The sequence below is a fragment of the Rhinolophus sinicus genome, linkage group LG13, assembly GCF_036562045.2.
Source record: "Rhinolophus sinicus isolate RSC01 linkage group LG13, ASM3656204v1, whole genome shotgun sequence".
NCBI classification, from domain to species: Eukaryota; Metazoa; Chordata; class Mammalia; order Chiroptera; family Rhinolophidae; genus Rhinolophus; species Rhinolophus sinicus.
In genome coordinates this window covers 2,524,337-2,538,436 of record NC_133762.1, presented here as the reverse complement: position 1 = coordinate 2,538,436, position 14,100 = coordinate 2,524,337, and the positions used below count along the sequence as shown (strand labels likewise).

The following is a 14,100-nucleotide window of genomic DNA, read 5'->3' as shown; positions in this document are numbered from 1 at the left end:
ATGACAGCTCTGATGGCCATTCCAGAAAAAGAGTTCCAAAATTGCTTTGAAGGGTGGGCTAGGCGCTGGCGTCGGTGCATAGCTTCCCAAGGGGTGTACTTTGAAAGTGACTGTAGTGATATTCAGCCATGAGGTGTGGAGCACTTTTTCTAGGATGAGTTCGCGCACTTAACTGTTAGACCTCTACTGGCTTCCTGATATGAAATATGGGTAATTCAGCCCAGCTCTCCAACCTGCGTTTACCTTACAGGGAATGTCCGGACTCTCCTGTGGATTCCCTCTGAAGCTTTACATCTGCAAACTCTATCTGTAGTAAAGGTGGGTTCTCATGGCCTCTGCACCACCTGGGCTCTGAGATTGTCTGGCGTTACATGTCACTGACTGCACTGCGGGGCCCTGGGCTAGAGGACATTTCCTTCTCCGTGAGGAGACAGTCACCCCCCCAACCCCCCACCCCTGACAGGGCAACTCCAAGAAGATAGTCTTAGTATCAAGGGCAAATTGGGTGAACACATTTTACACTCCATCTGTAGCTTAAAATCATATCTCATTGGAGTTTGCTGTATATTTGAAACTTAATTTTATTACATTTTTTTCTCCGTAGTTTTTAATTGCCTTTCTTCTTTCTTGCTGACAAACTAATAAGGTGCCTTTGCCATAACCTCGATTTTACCTCCATTTTGTTCCCAAGACCTCCTCCCAACCCTCTCCCGGCTCCCTACCCCATCTAGCTCCCTGTCACACCCTTTACTGCACCCAAGAGGGTCACTCTATAGTCCAAATGCCATGTCTTTCTCTTAGTTTTCTCTCTCACTTTGTTGGAATACATCCTCAAATAACTGTCCAAGAAAGGATGCGTGGGAGGCATATAATTCTGAGTCTTTGAAGGTGTGAAAATATCTTTATTCTGTCCCATACTTGACAGATAATTTGGCCAAGTATAGAAAACTAGGTTCAAAACTGCTTCCCATGTGTCTTCTTACACCCATTGCTACCCATGGGAAGTCTGACGCCACTGCCATTCTCACTCCTCCCAGCCAACAGTTTCCTTTTACCCTCTTGAAAGCTTCCACCCTTTTCTTACTCCCTGTTATTCCAACTCCCTGTTGTATCTCATCTGAAGACCCCGTGTCTCTTTAGGACTGGAAATGTTCTCCTCTAATATTTTGTTGCTGATTTTCTTCCCTCCATGTTCTCTCCTTTTTTGTTTCATATTAGTTGAAGGTAGACTTATTGTATCTTGTGTATCTCTCAGCTTTTCTTTCCCATTTTCTGTCCTAGATTATCCTCATGTTTACCTGTCCTCTCGTCTTCCCGTCTTCTCTCTGACCAGAACGGGCTTCTTTAACCAGACCACACCTGGTGTCCTCTTCGTGCCTTTCCTGGCATCCCTACCAAGGTGGTGCCCACGGCTCCCTCATCTGGAAGCGCCCTGCCCTGACCCTTTCTAGGCTGCTGAAACTGGAAAAGATGCACTATTCTCAACCTCATCAGCTTTCTCTACCAGGTAGAGAGGGCTGTGGGGTCAGGCTGTGGGGGACTGCAGGGTGGAGCTGTGGGCTGGGCCGTGGTGGGTGGGACTGTGGGCGGGGCCGTGGGAGAGGGGAGGTGGGAAAATGAGGTGGGGTTGTAGGAGGCTGTGGGCAGGGCTGTGGGTGGGGCTGTGAAAGGCTGTGTGTGGTTGGGCTGCAAATGGTGGGCCTATGGGTGGGGTTGTGCGGTGGGGCTCTGGGGTAGTGCACTGTCCAGGCTGTCAGGGGCTTCTAAGGACAGGCACGGGGAGGGGCTGAGAGAAGGCATGGGAGGGAAGGAAGAGCAGCCAGGCTGGGCCAGGAGGCCCCTCCCGCGCTCCCCAGGGCTCCAGTAAATTCCTGGAATTCATGAACTGCTCCCAGTGAGGGGTTTTCTGTGGAGACCTGGAAGGCTCAGGATTCCTGTAAGGGCTGACTGGTGAAACAGCACGAGTGACAATAGGGCCGGGGGAGGCATGGGGCCTTCCAGCCCCTTCCTCTAAACCAGACCTCACTGTCACTGTGTAACTCCCACCTAGCTCTGCTTCCATCATCGCTCCACCGCGTTCTGTCTCAACTTGCCACCACGCACCTGGGCCGTCCCACACCAGACGTCCCCTCCCCCTGCCTCCCTTGTCCCTGGGAGGGCCCCTCCCTCACCCACTTCCCAGACCAGAGCGGACCGACCTCTGGCGTTGCCCTTGGCCTGGCAGGATGCCCAGTGGGCCTCCGTGCTCAGCTGGGGCCCAGGGACTCCTGGCTGCTGCTGGTTTGCATTTCTCACCACCAAATGCCTTTCAGCCCTCTGGTGCTGAGAATATATTCGCTCCCCCCTGGGACGCGCGCGCATGCGAACACACACCCCTTACCTGATAGAGACGGGGTTTCCATGGTCTCGGGTAATTATGGTGGTCACTGTTGCATTCTTCTTTGCATTTTGTAACTTTAAGGTGCTTTGATTCACATGAGCTCAGTTACTACTGATGATGAGCCCCAGAGAGAGGGAGGGAGACGCCATCCTCATTGATGGAAGGGGCGCTGAGGTGCAGCAGGTCATGTGACTGAGCGAGGGCTGAGCCCAGAGCCGTGCGCGAGGCCCTGCACGCTCCGTCCAGCAGGACAGTGGCCCCAGCTCCCCCACCAGTATCCTTGTAACCACAACCCCCCAGGTTTCTCTGGTCCATGACCACGTGTTCTCTGTCCCCCACCTGCTCAGGTGGGCGTCCAGCTCCCTGCAGAGGCCTGGGGGTGTCCCAGCAGCACTGCCACTTCCGTGCCCTCATACCTGTCCTCAGGGCCCCTCTGCTCCGCTTTATCCCACGGGCTCCTTCCTGAATGTCCGGGAGCCCTTGGAACCACAGTGTCCAGAGAAGCCCTGGGGATATCGGGGAGGACCCATAGAAGGGCCACAAAGCAGAGTGGCTGGGCCAGGTGACGTTTTGGAAATTCAGTGAAGAGTCTGCTCATGCTATTTTAAGTATAGGCTTTGCACAGGTCCTAAACATACGTCAGGTGGGGAGTGGACCAGGAGCCCCATCTGGGGACCCGCACTCATTTCCTCGATTGCTCCTCTCACTACCTCCCCCACCCCAGACACCCTAGAAGTTTCCAGAAGGTCTCTGCAGCAGGTGTAGGCCTGTCACTGACAAGGATGTACACCCAGCCACATGGAGATGAATAGATTAAAAATTCCAGTGGCCCCACCATCAAAGCAGACCATTCTCTGCAGGCTTGGCAGTGTCTCCACTGCTGCCATCTGGGTCTGGCCCCACCCTGTCTTGCCTGGACTAACACAGCAGCCCCCCCTGACAGGCTACATACAACCTATTCCCAGCCCAGCCCCTCAGGAGCATTTCAAATCCAGAGGTAGATGGTTGGGTCCTTTTCCGATGAGAACTCATAGGTGGCCTCCCTTCCTGTTCCCCATGGCACTAGACCCTACCTGACCTGGCACCTGCTGCTCTCCCAGAACTCTGCCTCACCCCTCCCTTCCTGCCAGCGCCCACCCTGCTGGAACGCACGCATCTCCCTGCGCATCTGGCACATAGCGGGGTGCCTGCCTGGGGCCTTCACCCTTTCTGACCCAGAGGTCCAGGTCTGCTCCCTGCTCTGTGCTGGCCTCTGCGCAAAGGCTCCTCAGGAGACAGGCCCTCCCTGAAACCTGTCTAAAGAGCACGCCACCCCACGACCCTCGGCACCTCCCCAAATCACCTCTGATGTAGGATGCACTGACCTCCTCGGCTGTCTCGACAGCACCCCCACCCTGCACACTCTGTTCCTCCACCTGAGGCCCCACCCACTTCTGCTCTTGCTCGTCTGCCCCCTTCACTGGGCTGAACACTGTTGTGCTCTGGGTGAAGCCACAGCCACGCCTGTGCCAGGCAGTGGGCAGAGCTTGCCAGCCAGACCTTGGCTTGCTCAGCCGTGAAGGTGAGGGTGATGATAATGAGCTCCCACTTAAGTCGTGTTCATTATGTCCCAGACACTGTTCTGCGCCCTTGACCTGTGTGGACTCGCTGGGTTCCCACAGCAGCCGGTTTATAGATGAGAAGACGGAGGCGCCTGCAAACAATCAAGGACCAGCCCCCTGGCTGGAGAGAGAGCACAACGGCTGCCTGCCACGGAGGGCAGTGTGCACATTGGCCAAACCTGCTCTGTGCCCTCGGATCCAGGAATGCCCCCAGCGAATCACCTGAACGGAGATGAAGCAACGGGCAGGTTCCCACCAGGAAGTACTGTGCACTCATGAAAAAGGAGACAGATGGAAACTGTTAGCCATAGGGCGCACTGTTAGGGTGCCACATAGTACAGATAAGATGCCACTGGATGTGTAAGAAAGTAGGGGACATTTAAAATAATTATATGTAGGGTGGCCAAATGGCTCAGTTGGTTAGAGCGCAAGCTCTGAACAACAAGGTTGCCGGTTTGATTCCCACATGGGCCAGTGAGCTAGATTGAAGACAACAAGCTGCCGCTGAGCTTCCGGAGGAGCAGCCGGATGGCTCTGTTGGTTAGAGTGCAAGCTCTTAACAACAAGATTGCCGGTTCAAGATTGAAAATGGCGACTGGACTTGGAGCTGAGCTGCACCCTCCATAACTAGACTGAAGGACAACGACTTGGAGCTGATGGGCCCTGGAGAAACACACTGTTCCCCAATATTCCCCAATAAAAATTTTTTAAAAATTATATACATTGCTTATTTTTGCAAAAAGGGGTGGAAGTGAGATTTCTCTGCATACACTTTCTTTTCCTGTAACAGCTTGGTTGAGCTATAATTCGTATATCATCCATCTGATGCTATCTGACCGCAGGTCTTTCTGACGCGGGTTTGGCGCCGGGGGAGACAGAGAGGGTGAGTGAGTGACAGACGCAGCTCTTGTCTTGGACAGACTTGGAGAGCTCTGGTTTGTGGGAAGCAGGGTAAGGCAGCCGCTGCAGGCTTTTGCACCCCATGTAACTCAGCTCCAATTCACAGACTAGTTCTGGGTGAGCACACTGACCCCCATTGGGCAAAGGACCGGAGAGAGCCATGAAAACACATCCCCTTGGCCCTGACCCTGTGAACTGGGGCTGTTGGGGCACAGTCAGGGAACCCAGGCAAAGTATGCTGGCTTCCTGGAGTATAGTTCTGGGCACTCCGCTGTGAAAGCCACCCCATCTCTGCATGACCTTTCAGTTCCTTCTCTCTTAGGCAGGCCGAGGTGACAGAATGCCCTAATTTGTCTCTGCTCAGGTGCTTGGTGCTGCCTTTGAGGAAAGGAGACAAGACACTGAAACAGCTCTGTGACCCAGCTGGAAGGTGACATCCATGGGACAGGGGTTTCCAGCTGTGAGGCGAGGAGGGGATCTGACCTCCAAGTGTCCCACATGCTCTCTCCCACTGTTGGTGAGAGGACATTCAGACAGGTCAGGGGTCCCAGGCATCAGCCCGGGTGTGGTTTTAGACAAAAGGAGGTGAGAGGAGCCCTGGAGCCGGCTTCTTCCGTTGGAGAAGCCTTGGAGCTGCTGGAGGGACTCCGTGGGGACAGTCATGTCCCGGGTGGGACAGGGAAGCTCTGAGCCGGGAGGTCTCACACGATGGCTGCCCTGACCCCTGGAGGGCTGGTTAAAAACAGTGCTGGCCCCACCAGCAGTCTCTGACCCAGGAAGTCCCGGACGGCCTGGTATTTGCACCAGTTCCCAAGTGCTCTGCAGCCACCCTGGCACCACTCCGAGGACGTGTGCTGTCAGGCAAGGCTGTGCCCCTTTATTCTGTTCATTTAACGAAGAGGGAAAGACCCAAAGGAGAACGTCAAGGCCGTGAAGCCGGTAGGTCCAACTTAGGCCTGGACGTGCCTCCTCCTTTCCTTAAAGAACCCAAGGCCTTGGGTGGTGGTGCCCGAGACACAGGGCCTTGGGGAGGGACGCGGAGTTTCTGAGCGACTCCTGGTGGCCCCTGAAGGAAGGCTCTTTTTCTTGTCCTGCGTTGTTCCTTATCTCAGCGTCTCAGCGGGCAGGGCCTCCCTGGAGGTGTGGCAGAGTCCCCACCCATCCCCGTCCCTGTCCCCCAAGCTCTCCAGCCCATGGGGACACACAGACAGTTAAGGAGGGGCCAGGCTCCAGAGACAGAGCCAGCCAGGGCTGTGAGGTGACTGGCTGCTCATAGAAGAGGGGGACCAGGTGACAGGGGATGACAGGTCGTCCCTCCCTGTCCCCACAAGCTCAGTGGGCACCATCCTTCCTCTAGTCCTTGTGTTTCCTTTGACATTGCCGGTGTGGACAGCCCCAAGGGTCATTTCCCTATAGCTTGAGATTGATACACTGATGGGTGTGGGGCAGGGTGGTGAGGGCGGCCCCCCCGGGGCGGAGAGAGAGGCGGAGACTCTGTCAGGTGGGGCAGGGGTGTGCCTGGTGGGGTCTGGGCAGCCAGCCACAGGGCATCATCACAGCCCTGAGCTGGGGAGCAGCCAGCCTCGCCCACCCACCTGCCCTGGGGCAGGGCGCCCTTCCCTTTCCTGTGACGGGACAGGTTGCAATGGCTGCCAGCTGGGAGGCCCAGCCACCAAGGATCCTGTGGGGGGACCAGCCCTCCCGGGCACCGCTTGCCATGAGCTTGTTGTTCTGGGAATTTCCTGAGTCTGGTTTCCCTTTAGGGCTAGGGCTGCTTCTTGGTTTCCAGCTCTGACGGCTGCTAGCAAGTCCCCTTACCATCCCTGGGCCTCAGTTTTCCTACTTGTGAAAAAAAGATGGGTTTGTTGGGAGAACAAAAGGAGCTAATCTGTGTGCAGGGCGAAGCCAGTTTTGCTAGAAGCATCATTGTCGGCCAAACAGTGGCCAGCCATTCCTGGCGAATCAGGTGTGTGGAGGGGTGAACTTTACAGACGAGGAAGGGTGTGCAGACTCCTCTACTATTTCTGGGGTCCCCTTCCCCCTCACTCTTCCATCCCCCCGCCCTGCCCCCCAGTGCCTCAGTGGCAGGCACCCCTCCCAGGGTAAACAGTCCTTGGAGCTGCTCTCGCGCCAGCCCGGAGTTTATCTTACGTGGCACACGGTATCATGGCCCAGGAGCCCGTAATTAGCCTAATAAGGTGCCTTCTGCTCACGTCTGTGCTTGGGCCCCACTCAGACGGCTGCCTAGTAATTTGCTAGATCTCTGGGATAAGGTCTTTGCCTGGACAGGCTTCCTACAAAGCACACCGGCTGGGGCGGGGCAGGAGCTGGTGATACTCTCCTCACTCCCTCCTCCCCCGCTGCTCCCAGCTGTGGGGTGGCCACGTCAGAACTTCCAAACCTGTAGAGAATTTTTATAAGAATTTGTTTGAGCCAAACGGACGACATGCCAGGAAGCAAGATGTCAAATGCTCTAGGGAATGACAGTTTGCAGCTTATTTTATCCATTTGGAATTAAGGAGGGAAGGTAAGGAAGGTTACCTGAAGGCGGGAGAAAGCCAGGTGGGGAGAGTGTGCTCCTGAAGGGTGGTTACACCTTTGAGGGGCCTGGAAAGGGGGATCACTCTGCGTTTCAACGTTTCAAAGGTGTGTTGCCCTGGAGGCAGGAGAACCATGGGCAGGGCCGGCTTGAAACCTCTCACGGAGGAAGTTAGAGGCCTGGCGCGTGACCACCCACCGAGAGCTGCCCGGACCACCCTGTGAGGTCACTTCCGGTCACTGAACTTGCACATACTCCCATTTTTGTCCTCAGGGAGCCCAGTCCTCAAAGGCAGGGCCATCTCCCCAAGTGAACAAGTATCAGGGGACAGGCTGCACAGGGACGGAGCAGACCAGACATGGGCTGCACTGACAGATGCTACCAGGGGATGGGGGAGAAAATCCCAGAGCAAAGCCAGCTGCTGGCATTTGTGTGCCATGGCTCCAGGTGGTCTGATGGACACCACCAACCCCAGCACCTGCAGCCAGCCAGGCTCCTGTCCAGTGTCTCTCCTGGGGACATGCTCAAGGCTGATGTCCCCCTTTCCCCAAAGGTGCTGCCTGAATGCCCCCTGGAGCGTGGTCCTTCTGGCTCCTGGGCCCCCCCTTCAGGAGGGAGCCTCCCCCACCCCCAGGGGTGAGCACCAGGCCCCTCAGAGTCACCTTTGCCCTGGGCCACAGTGCCACATGTGGTGCCCCTTATCAGCGGGGGCTGACTTAGGGGTAGGGCCCTAGGCCTTGGAGAGATGAGGCAGGAGGCCGAGACCTTTGACTCAAGAAGCAGGATGGGTGGGCCTGCCCAGGCACCCAGGGTGGGGGGCAGGCGGTGGTGTGGGGCTGCTCGGCCCCGCCCTGCTGCCAATCAACCTACCAACCAACCCCTCGCCCCCCAGGCTCTCTTTGATCCACCCAGATGGGCAGGGCTGGTCCTCAGCTAGGTTTTCTCTGGAGTCTGTGCCGGGGGAGGCTCAGCCTCACCACTGCCCTTGTGTCCTGTGTCCCTGGCAGAGCCCAAGCTCCACCCCCTCAAACTGCTCTCAGGGAGAGGATGGCACAGGCCACCCTCGGAGAGGTGGAGCCAAGCGTGATATGCCGCCTTACCCAAACCCCTCTTGGAAGAGTGTTGAGTTCACTCTGGAAAGAGAAGGGGCCCCAGCTTACCTGGCAGGGTATCTGCTTCCCCGCGTTTTCCAGGGTCGGCAGTGCCAAACCAACAGATAATGCCGTTGGCTCCTGGAGCCATCCAACCCACACAGGTGCTTTGGCGCCCACTGCTCCAGGTCCAGGCCCAGGCCTGCCCCCTCCATTCCCAGATAGGGTACCAGGTTGCTGAAAACCTTGCTGACCACCATCCTCGGGCTGAGCGTGGGCTGAGAGCTGGTGGGTGAGCCAGCATGAGGTCGCTGCAGGGCCGAGGGACAGCAGCCACGGCGAGGCAGGGGCCTGCAGCCCAGGAGCTCTGTGCACATTTGGACCCCAAGCCTGTCCTGTCTCACTCATGTCCTGCAGGGTCTGCCAGGCAGGGAGAACTCAGAGCCTGTCCCTGGGCTCCAGTCTCCTGCCACACTGGGCCTGCACCTTACTGTCTCATCCTCTCCCAGGCCCCTTTGCTGGATCACCCTTCACAGCTGTGGGGGCCCCTTTCGAAGTCTGCATCTGCCGTTCAAGCTGGGGCTCCTCAGTCACTGCCCGGGGGGAGGGTGACTCAGTTCCTTCAGTGCCTCACGCGCCCACAGAGGACGAGCAAGTGGTTCCCTATGGCCTGCCAGGTGCTGGGTTCTGCCCTCTCATGCCTTCCTCACTCTCCTCCCACTCTGCCAGCATGCCTCGATGGAAAGGGGCATCCCCACAGTCAGGTACCCCCGAAACCGTGGGGGTGGTGCAGGGGAACAGATGCAGACAAAGCCCTGCCTTCCCTTTCAGGCCGCGTTTTCACAGGGGAGGGGCAGTAAGCGCCTGTGTTGGGTATCCGTGGTGATCATGATAAGTGGAAAACAAGAATGAGGGGCAAGGAACTCTGGGTGAGGGGGTGGTCCAGGGTTATAAATGGGTTGGTCAGAAGGACGCCTTGAGTAGGTGACATTTCAATAAGGACCTGAAAAAAAGTGAGTTAACGAGCCTTGCAGCTACCTACCTGGGCGAGTTTCCAGGCAGAGAGAGGGGCAAATGCAGGGTCCTGAGAGGGAGGGCTGGTGTGTGGGCAGAACAGCCCGAGGGAGGGGTGGGGTGGGGGTGCTGGAGGAGGTGGAGGTGTGCAGAGCGTGGCCTGGGGCTTCTGGCAGAGGAGCAACTGGCCCTCTGGTGCAGTAAGAAATGCGTTTGGTCTTTGTCCCTCCTCCCTGGCATAGAGCTCCTTAAACCTGAGAGGACCCGAGGCTTGGGTTATCTGAAGGGTCACCTCTTCACCTGCTGGCTGGGACTGTTTTGGGAATCTTCCAGGCTGTCTCGCTGCTTTGGTTTCCCTGACAGCATGGTGGCGGTGTTTCAACGGGGACTGTCTCCAGAAATCCAGGCAGACACGGTCTCATCGTTTGTGACCTAGCCTCAGAGAGAAGTCAGATAACACCCCTGGCCAGAGTGGCATCCTGCCTGGGCCCGGGAGAAGGACCTTCGCCTCACTTCTCTGCAGGAGGCCCGTCAGACCTGGGGATGGCTGCCGCTGACTTTGGGAAGTGCACTGGAATGTGGGTGATGGGACTAATGTCTGCCACCTGGGGTACACAGTGTGTCCAGGACGCAACCTCTGACCTCCGAGCCGGAGACGCGCATCTCACTCCTGCATCTGCCACTGCTCTGGGGGGCAGGCGCTTGGCCTCCCTGTAGGAGCCCCCCGATGGGGAGACAGCCTTTGCCAGGTCTGGAACCTGCAGGTGTAGGTGAGGAGGGCCGTCTAGTGGGGAGCCCCCCACAGGAGCACTGCTTATAGGGGAGGAGGGCAAAAGCAGCGCCTGGGCCCCTTATTCACGTGGACTGACGTTGTGCTGGGACTTCAGGCCCAGGCCCCCAGGTGGCCCCAGACACCAAAGGCCCTGGACGGCAGTTCCCACGAGGCAGGGATGCGTGCTTCATGTGGAAGTGACGGGGACTGAGCCCAAACGTCTCTGTCTGCAGCAGGCGCTAGTGTTCACCTTCTGTCTGAGTCAGGAGGCACCAGACACGGGCAGTGCCATTTTCCCGACGGCCACCGTACTGTCTCCCTGCAGAGAGGGCCAGGCTGGTGCGGGAAGGCAGGCACAATGTCCCCATGCCCAAATACCAGTTTCTCCAGCTCATTAGTCTGGAAGTCTCTCTATGGCGGCAGCAGCACGCCTCCCCTCCCACCCTACCCCCCACCCCCACCGGGATGTGGAGACCGTTGGCTTTACGGCAGTAAATAGAGCCTTATCCTAACACAAGATGCGAAAGTGTGGGCAGTGTTTGCCCTGGGGCGGGCGAGGGTCCTCATGAATTGTTTCATCTTTCAACGTGGCCGGGCCACTGTACTTGTCCCAGCAGGACCCAAGTGCAGGGCACAGGTCCCTCGGGACACAGCAGGGACTGTGGACAACAGCAGGCCCATGCTACACCAGGGAAGCCCTGTGCCAAAAGAAGCAAACAACTTCTTTTCCACTGACTTTCGCTGCCAAGCTCCGCAGTTCAACCCGATGGTCTTCCCAGCGCATGAAGTGTGAGGACAGACGTATGGGGTCCCTTGGTGCCTTCTGTGCCTTTTCGCTTTGGCCTGGGCAACGCATTTAAAACCAAAGGCTACGATGAAACTGGGTGTCTAGCAAGTAATGGAACATTAATTCTGGCCCTGTGATTCCTGTCTCCAGGCAGAGAAAACGTGGCACTGGCCTGGAGGGCTCGGGAGGGGTGTCTCCACAGACTGGGTGCGCTGTGAACAGCACACATTTATTGCTCACCCTTCTGGAGGCTGGAAGTCTGAGTGTAGGGTGCCAGCCAGGGTGGGTCCTGGTGAGCGCCGTCTTCTGGGTGGCAGACCTGGCCTGGTGTCCTCACATGGTGGGAGCGTGGATCCCCCATGAGGACCTGAGTGGCTCCCGAAGGCGTCACCGCCTACACCATTACGTTGGATGTCAGGATTGGGACACAGGCACTCAGACCATAGCGAGAGGGGTGATGAAAGGTGAGCAGAGTGCCCTGAGCCGCAGACAGTCAGCTGGCTCTCTTCCCGAGGGCCTGTGACATGTGGGCCACTGCCGGGAGTGAAATCAGGAAGGGGTCATGGCCTGGGCTCCCTCAGCGGGACCCACCATACACGCTCCCCCGTAACGATAATGAAACCCTTGGTTTTGAGCTTGATTTGTGGCTGTCTGGACCAGCTCAGGGTTTGAGTGGCAGCATCAGGAATGACTTCCATTCCAGGAAGATAGTTTTAAAAAGAGCAGGAAGCCCTTTCTCCCTTTCTCTTCTGTTGGCCAGAATGTAGACGTGATGACCGGAGCTGGAGCTGCCATGCTGGGCCAAGAGATGATCTTGGGAATAAAAGCCACACACAGCAAACACAGGACAGGTGGCGTTTGCACCCCATGTGCTCCAGTCTCTGCAGTGACCCTGGACTTCTTACCTCCCACGCTGAGTGAACTGCTTTTGGGCACCCCTTTTATTTCCATCTCTCTCCAAACCCCCTGGAAATGGCAAAATGGCACAACCCCAGGCAGACCTGAGAAGAGGATGGGGCATAGGCAGGTATCAGTGGAGCAGTGACTTTCGTGGGCTTCCAGAAAATAAAAAACAGGCGTGATCACATTGATTTATGGACCACGGCAGAGGAGACTGCAGCCCAGTACATGTGCGGGAGGCAGCTTGGGTGGAGGTGCCAGCCTCCTGAGCACCTGAGTCTGAAGCTGAGAACAGGAGAAGGTCAGGGCCGTTATTGGGCTGGGGGTGGGGGTGGGGTTGTCCACAGAACAGCAGAGTGAGGGCTCTGCTTACCTCTCCCCCGCCCCAGGCCCCACCATGACTCTAGCAGTGCTGCGTTTGCACTTGGAAGTGACCTTGGGGAGAGGCTTGGTACCCACCCGAGTAAAGCCCTCATTGCTTGGGTCTTTCTGTGGGGTGGGGAGGCCGGGCACCCGCTCATGAAGACTGCCAGTTACTGTGAGTCACCCTTATGGAGAGAGAGCTGAAGCCAGGCTTCCCAGGAAAGGGCAAGGCCTGCTGAGTAAACAGACCGGGAACCACAGAGGGAGCCCTTGCCAGCTGTCTGCAGGAGTCGGTCTTCTCTTTCATTTGTACGTGTAAACAGGCAACCAAGGGAAACAGTCGGCACAAGACAGCAGGACCCAGATAAACAAAAGCAACAGCTGTCCTGGGAAGTCACAACAAAGGCCACGAGGAGAACCAAAGAATCCTGATTCATGTCTCAGAGACGTGCAGGGACGTTCTCTGTTCACAAAACAAGACCGGGAAGCTAGAGACAGGAAAAGTCAGGGAACCAGAAAACATTCATGGAGATTAAAATATGACTGTCAAAAAAAAAAAGAGAGAGAGAGAAGGGTTGGAAAATATAGTCAAAGAAACTTCCCAGACTGTCGGGCAAAATGACAAAAAAACATGAGAGGAAAGTTAAGAGATGTATAGTAGCATCAGTCCAGGGTGTCCAACAAGAATGAACAGGAGAAAACATGGAGGGTAAGTGTATTGTTCCCTATTGCTGTTGTAACAACCTTAGCAACTTCCAACCCCCATGTGTTATCTGACGGTCTGGAGGTCAGAAATCCTAACCAAGTTGTCGGCCAGGCTGCTTCCTTCTGCAGGCACCAGGGCAGAATCTGTGTCCTGGCCTTTTCCAGCGTCTGGAGGTGCCCACATTCCTTAGCTCGTGGCTCCTTCCTCCACCTTCAAGGCCAGCGTGTGGCATCTTCAAGTCTCTCCGTCTGACCACGATCCCTGTTCCCATCATGGCATTGCACTCTCTTCCTCTCCACTGGTTTTGACCCTGTTGTCTCCCTCCTATGAGGACCGTTGTGATGACACTGGGCCACACGGATAATCCAGGAAAATCTCCCCATCTTAAAATCCGTAACCTAATCATACCAGCAAAGTCCCCTTTTCCACGCAATAGAACATATTCATAGGTTCCAGAGATTAGCATATCGACATCTTTGGTTGGAGGGAGGTTGCAGGGGGCGCTGTTATTCTGTCAACTACAGTGGGAAATAAAGTAGGGATGGGGGCACACATCCCAGAGCTGAAAATGGAGGGAAAGCTTTAAAATTAGAAAAGCCTCTGAGTTACTTAATAAGGCGATAGAGAAAGGATCAACCCCTGGGCACTCTGCCATGAGGATTTAGATAGAGCAGGAGAAAACCCTGGAGGCTGCCTGGAGACGGAAGGGCCCAGGTCCCTGGCAGAGGAAGAAGACCCCTGGCCTGGCGATGGTAAGCTAGGGGGAAATAGGAGACTTCCTTCAGTCTGGAGGGTAAACGACCTTGACTCTACAATGCAGAAAAAAAAAAAATATATATATATATATCTATATATATATATATATATTTTTTTTTTTTAATAGAAGAAAAAGGATTCTGAAAGTTAACCTCCCATGGACTTCATCTGAGGACGCATAACTTGAGATGTACTCTGGTCACGAGAAAATAACATCAAGGAAAAGAAAAATAAGGTGTCCCCAAACTGTAGAGCTAAGTTTGTACTACAGTGAAAACACGTCCTATCCCA

General features: G+C 55.9%; 1 long non-coding RNA gene across 1 annotated transcript; it reads left to right on the top strand.

Moving 5' to 3' along the window:
- Window positions 1-324: 324 nt before the first annotated feature.
- On the top strand, window positions 325-4,700 carry LOC109459043 (uncharacterized). The gene is made up of 2 exons (XR_002139327.2): window positions 325-1,507; window positions 3,994-4,700. It is a non-coding gene; the product is annotated as an uncharacterized LOC109459043 (long non-coding RNA).
- Window positions 4,701-14,100: the final 9,400 nt, after the last annotated feature.